The following is a 7018-nucleotide window of genomic DNA, read 5'->3' as shown; positions in this document are numbered from 1 at the left end:
GGAGGCCCAGAAATTGTGGATGGGTGGGTCTAGCTATCAATGGATCACTGAGATCTGTGACTAACTATGGGGATCCCTGGATTCCTCAGGCAAAAGGGAAAGGACCTCCCTCCTGGAATGATCCGAGGGAAAGTTCCCTGTATGGAGCCTTGTGGAATCTCCCTTCCCTGGCCTGCACCCTGGGTTGGTAATGCAGGAAAGGGGGCTGCCAGGGAGAAATCTGCTCCTATATTATTATTATTATTCTATTTTCTTGTATTTCAGCAAGATCACAGCTGAGACAGCATCACCGTTACCCCTCGGCCATCCCCAAGGTAGCCATGTGACTAATCAGAACCATTTGAACAGTAGCAACAAGCACGGATTCCAGGAGTAGAGCCTGCAGGGTGGACACTGCAGTCCAGTTGTGTAGCATAAACACACATCCCCTTTGATTTGGCCTCCTGCACTTTGCAATGACGGGGTTAAAGCCTTTGCACACTAAGCCGAGCAGCTGAGGTTCTCTGATGGCCAAGTGGCCCCCAAGGGAATGTGCAGGCATGCTGCATAAAGACAATTGCCTCCTTATCTGAACAGGATACTGACTGCTTCCCATGCAATCGCTTTGATGACTCCTTGTCCTTTAGGATGAAGACCTCTGGTGTCAGAGGCTCCTCTTCTAGCAGGAATTGGGTGCGTTGGCAGGTTTCAATATCTTTAAAATGTGAAGTGAAGGGGAAAGGCTGGAAGCTGTTTCCATTGGCAGATATTCTGTGCAGCGGCCAAGGACTCAGCTGGGCTGTCGGGGTGACTCAATGACGGGGCTGGAGGACAGGCAGCGCTAGGTAGCTTGGGAACCCCTCCCCCACATCTGCACATGCTCCACAGTGGGGTGTTCAAGCTACACAGAAATCTAACTTTTAAAGTGAGCTTGGAATGTTAAAACCCTGATCCCCTGATGCCCTGAGCCAAAACTTTCCATTGTAACAAAAATATTACCAAACCAAACTTTCATGACATGATTGTATGTTGAAAGCCAGCAGTAGAGTTGTTGAAATCTCTACAGGAAGGAGCAGTGGTATCTTCACTGCTTAATGGTTTGGCTTTCAAAAGTATATCAGAAGTACTTCACATACTGTTTGCAAAGGGTTTATGCTATGAAATCATGTTTAGTGAATAGTTGTATGATACCATCTCTTAGTAGCAGACCAGAGGCTGTTTCTAACACTTCCATTTCAGGTCATGCATTCAATCACTCTTGAAGGTTTGTGTAAGTCTTTCCAAAAATTCCTGACAAAACAAAATCACTGGTCTGTGTTTCAGCAAAGAGTAGACCTCAGATATAGGAAAGGAGTGTGTATTAGTGGTTGTGTTAACTTACGCCCATCACCCCTTACAGGAGCATTGCTCAAGTAATTTGCACACTCAACTGGATATTAATGCAAACCTAGTGTTTGCACTATTCACCCATTTGTGATGTCGTCCCCTTCCCTGCCCAGTTTGAAGTAACACTAGGTGTTAGCTTGTAACTTGACAAATATCTACAAACTCCTGCAGGGGAGAGGATGCAGGTCCTGTGAGGATGAAGAGAAGCCTGTAGCATGATCAGACTCTCTGGATTCAGTTAACATTGGCCAGGAAAACACTTCAGGTTCCATTGGAGGGATTCTTGCAGGTCAGAGTGTATCACTGGTAGCATCTGATAAGGGAAAGTAAATAGAGCCCAGTTCTGATTGAATTTATATATGTAGATCTGGAGTGATGCAGTTAAAGTCAATATTATTGAATTAAGAAAATGGCAATAAAATTTTTTCTCATGTACTGCAAAAAGGCAGTGGCATAATTTGAACTGTCAGGACTGGAGAAAATTATATATATAATATAGATCTTCAATCCAGGACACATAGATCAAAGAATGTTTTCACCATAAACTGGCCCTGTGTTTAGACTCATGTCTCTATACAATGGGGCATAGCCAGAAGTGGAGGGCCAAAAAGGATGTCTGTGGGAAGGTCACAATTGTAAAATCACACAGTGCTCAAGTAGGCTGTGAAACTCCCAGCCACAAGATATCAAGGGGGGCAAGAGTGTAGCAGGATTCAAAGAGGGAGTGGATGCTTATATGGCTAACCAGAAAATCTAATTACAGTAGTGAGGATTGTTTTAAAAAGTCTTAGAAGGGCTCTAAACCTTCCTGATTTACACCACAAAATATGTCTAATTTATGGGTTTCAGGGAGAAATTTTCCCTGAGAGCAGGTTATCTCATAGCTGCCTATTGCAGGGTTTCTTCCACCTTCCACTGAAGCATCTGGAACTTGCCACTGGATACTGGGCTTGATGGACTACAGGTTTGATTCTGTCTGGCAGTGCCTATATTCCTAATGGTGGTGTAAATGCAAGACTTTGGTTTTGCTGATATTCCTTGAGCTCCTGGGAGTCTCTAGACTTGCACTAAGCGCAGAATGATGTTTCGCTGAGTATCATGTAGTCTCCTGTTCTTTTTCATTTCGGAAAGAAAAGCTCAAAACTCCCTGCACAGTACATTATGTCAGCTGTCAATGACACCAAATTCAACTCTGTAGTGTTCATTCTTACCAGTATACTTGGGCAGGAAGACTTACATCTCCGGATCTCTAGCCCCTTCTGTTTAATATATTTCATTTCCATAGTAGGGAATTCAGTCATTCTGTTCATTATAAAAACAGATCCAAGCCTCCATGAGCCCATGTACATTTTCCTTTCCATGTTGGCTGTCGCAGACCTTGACTTATCAATATCAACCATACCGATAACATTGGAGATATTATTATTTAACTCTAGGGAGATCAGCCTCAATGCCTGTTTTGCCCAGCAGCTCTTCATCCACTCGTTTTCATGCATTGAATCCTCTGTGCTCTTGTTGATGGCCTTTGACCACTTCATCACGATCTGTAACCCATTGAGATATGCTTCCATCTTAACCCCACCGAGAATAGCCAGGATGGGACTTTTCTTTGAGCTAAGATGGGTGTCCCTAATATTCCCTCTGCCCATTCTCCTGAAATGGTTCTGGTACAGTTGAACCAATGTCCTCTCCCATTCCTACTGTCTGCACCAGGACGTCATGAAGATGGCTTGTTCTGATATCACAGTCAACAGCATCTATGGATTGTCTATTGAACTCTTAAATTGTGGGGTTGGACTTGTTCCTCATCTTTCTCTCTTATGTGATGATCCTCAAAACTCTGCTGAGTGTTGCATCCCACATGGAGAGACTCAGAGCCCTGAACGCCTGTATCTCCCACTTCTGCACCATCCTGTTCTTCTACATACCAGAGATAGGCTTGTCTGTGATACACAGATTCAGGAATAGCTCTTCTCCCTTCCTTCAGATTCTCCTGAGCTATGTCTACCTGCTGGTCCCATCCCTGATGAACCCAATAGTGTACAGCGTGAAAAGCAAACACCTTTGTGCACGGATAACCAGAGCAGTTCATCAAGTAAAGGGTATGACACTCTGTGCCTCAGGGGAACCCCCTGCACCTCCATGTTCATCCTTATAATATGATTGTGTGGTATCCAATGCAAAATTTGTCATGTCGGGTGTCTTCGGAAGGCCCATGATGCACTGAGCATTGTTGTTATATTGATGTTATAGTAATTGTTGTTACAGTAATGTCATAATAATGTTATATGTTATAATTTCATGTATATGGTTATGAGGCTGAAAATGTATCTTAATGCTTAAAACAAGCCCAAACAAAAACTCCCCAAGAGCAGAGGGGCAGTTCACATCTCATCAGGGCATGTATGGGAGAAACCAAGCCCTGCCTCACAGAAACAAATGACACTGGCCTAGGCAACAACAAAGGATCTGTTGGACTCTCGAGTGAGTCACCCCCCTTCCTTTGGTCAGTTTGGGACTGTGATGAGCTAATGCTCACCTGACTCTGAAGGGCAGGGGGCAAAGTCAAGAGGGAAGAAAGAACATGATAAAAGGGAGAGATGTTTGCCACACTGTTCCTCTCTCTTCCATCTACATCTATAGACAGCACCACCACCAATCAACTGAAGCTCTGATCAAAGGGGAGAGCCTGGCTGAAGAGAAACCAGCCACTCCGTAGTGAGAAGCATCTAAGTTTGTAAGGGCATTGAAAGTGTTAAGATCAGCTTAGAATGCATTTTGCTTTTATTTCATTTGACCAAATCTGACTTGTTATGCTTTGACTTATAATCACTTAAAATTTGCAGTCCATAAAGCTGTTTGTTTATTCTACCTGAAGCTCTGTGTGTGGTTTGAAGTGTGTCAGAGACTCCCTTTGGGATAACAAGCCTGGTACATATCAATTTCTTTGTTAAATTGACAAACTCATATAAGCTTTCAGCGTCCAGAGGGCATAACTGGTCACTGCAAGATGGAGGTTCCTAGTGTTGCGTCTGGAATCGTTGGCTAGTGTCATTCGGTTGCAAGTAGCTGGGAGCAGCTTACATGCCAGAGGCTGTGCATGAACAGCCCAGGAGTGGGGGTTCTCACAGCAGAGCACGGTAAGGCTGGGTCACTGAGTCGAGGATTGGAGTGACCTAGCAGGTCACTGGTCCAGACAACACGAGAGGGGAACATCACAAAGGGTCAGTTCATCACCTGGCTCCAGTGATGGTGACACAGGCCATGAAAAACATGGGCCACCTATTCCATCCTGGACACTTACATCTGAGATGACATGAGTTACAGATCTCCGCTGGGTAGAGAGAGGTTGTGAAGGGATCTAAGGCCTGGAGCCATGTGAGAGGGACTCCCCCGCCCATGCTGGTGAGGAAGGACAGTGAACTGTGGAAGGGAGATGAAGGCAGGCAACAGTATACAGAATGTGACAGTTTTTGTGCAGAGCCACGGCACTGGTAGGATGTTGGCTCATAAAGAGCTGTATCGGTGGCCGTTCTAACCTCAGAATTCCTGCCTATAGAGTCCGTAAAGAGAAGGGGTATGGATTTTGTTTCCCATTTCACCTGGCTTGTCCCTGTCCCGTCTCTGCTTAAAGATCCGAGGGCCATGAAAAAAGCTGCAGAACTGTTCTGTAGTCACAGTCCTGGGCCTTCCTGAGCACTCTGGGTGCTGCGTGGTCCATGGGGGCTGCACCAGCTGTGGACAGGGGCTATTCAAGGGGCACGGACACCCCCTCTTCCCCCCCGCCCTCAGCCAGGTGTTTCTGAATGAGTCGTGTCAGAGACATGATTAACACCAGAGCCCCAGGAGAAGCAATTCGTGTATTTCCCCCCACCCCCGTTGATTGCTCTCTGCCTACCAAAACAGGGCTCCTCCCAAACCTCTATTCCCAAACCAGAACCCCTGAATCCCCAGCTAGCCCACTCTCAGCCCCCCGCACTCCAGAGCCATCCCCTGCTGTTGATCATCCCCTGTTCTCCTCCAAACCAAACTGAATCAGTCTGTTCCACACCTTGCTGCAGCTTGGTGTGTGCAGCTCTGCACTGGGCCTGGAGCACAGGTGGTCCAGAGCATCTCAGGAGGGCAGGGGCTCAGGTGTCGCACAGGGGCCCTGGTGGGGAGATGGGGCAAAGGGATTCACGTTGCTCTGCTTGGCATGGGCCGAGGGGGGTTACCTGTAGAAAGGAGCATCCACTGGTGGGGGTGCCTATTCACTGATTGCCAGTGCTGCCTCCTTCCCAGCATGGTCGAGGACCCCCACGCTCCCAGGCCTCCACATTCTAATAGTGGTGGGGCCAGGGCAGGCAAACAGGGCTGGGGGAGCTTCATGCACAACACCATCCCACCAGCATGGCCCCAGGCCAGGCAGGGGACCAAGATCCAAGGGAGGAGGTAGAGGTTGTACGCAGGTGAAACCGGGAAGCCTAGCAGTTTGTGGCATGCAGCAGCCATACCTGCCGAGCCTCCCCATCACACTCACTCTGCAAAGTAGTGAAAGCTTCTGGGGGGAGGAGACAAACCCTGCTCATGGTGCCCTCTTTGGCGGGATGACCTGGGCAGTTATCCATTCCACCCACCCCAAAGGCCAGCCCTGAAGATGAGATCCTAGAATGTGTCAGGTGAAATAGGGAGGTCTTAATATCCTTATATAATGCATAGATGAGACCTCCTCTGGCAAACTGTGTAAAAGTCTGGTCATTCCTGTTCCAAAAAAAAAATAATTTAAACTGGAAGAGGTACAGAGAAGGGCTCCTAGTATGATCATGGCAATGGAGGGCCTGTCTTACATGTAGACTCAATGAGTTTGTCTGGTTTAGCCTAACACAACACAGGTTGAGCAGATATCGGATTGCTCTATAAATATATGGGGCAGAGGGGTAAACAACAGGGAGGGAGATGAACTCCTGAAACTAAAGGACAGTGTGGACAAAAGAAGAAATTGGGAGAAACTGGCCAGGACTAAACTCAGGCTGGAAAGGAGAAGAAGGTTTCTGACCATCTGAGGAGGAAAGCTCTGGAACAGCCACCCAACAGGAGTTCTGGGGGGAAAACAACCCAGCTGGTTTTTGAGACGTAGCTTGACAGGTCCATGCAATGGATGTTATCCCAGGGTCGCCTGCCATAGAAGGGGACTGGACTCATTGACCCAGGAGGTCCCTCCCAGTCCTATGTCCCTATGGGTCACATTCGCCCATTTTGCGTCACACCGGGAGCTCACGTGGAGTTGCTTGTGCACTATGACCCTGCTCTGGGCCCTGGCTGATGGATTTGTCCCTCGGTAGATTCAGGAGAACACATGACTCAGCGTTATCATCTGGAAAAGGAATTGTTCTTGGGTTCCTGTGTAGCGATGTCACAGGAGTGTAATTCCCTGAGTTTCTGGTAATCTCAGCATGCTGAGCTGTCAGCTGCCCCCTCCCCAGGATTAGCCCCAGAGAGGAAGAATGGTTAAATGGATAAAGTGGTAGCCTGGGACTCAGAAGAACTGGCTTCCATTCCAGGTTCTTCCACTGACTTCTTCTGTGACCTTGATCAACTCACATTGTCCCTGTGTGCCTAAGTAATACTTGTTTTAATATGGCTCAATGTAAAGGTGTACATCTAGGAACAAAGG

The 7018-nt window shown here is 47.2% G+C and overlaps 1 pseudogene; it reads left to right on the top strand.

Annotated features, from left to right (window-relative positions):
* The first annotated feature begins 2526 nt into the window (after nucleotides 1–2526).
* On the top strand, nucleotides 2527–3523 carry LOC140905593 (olfactory receptor 51G2-like; annotated as a pseudogene).
* The last annotated feature ends 3495 nt before the right edge of the window (nucleotides 3524–7018 follow it).

This window comes from Lepidochelys kempii, chromosome 1 (assembly GCF_965140265.1).
Source record: "Lepidochelys kempii isolate rLepKem1 chromosome 1, rLepKem1.hap2, whole genome shotgun sequence".
In the NCBI taxonomy this organism is placed as follows: Eukaryota; Metazoa; Chordata; order Testudines; family Cheloniidae; genus Lepidochelys; species Lepidochelys kempii.
The sequence above is the reverse complement of the archived record's forward strand: the minus strand, read 5'-3'. Positions and strand labels throughout refer to the sequence as shown.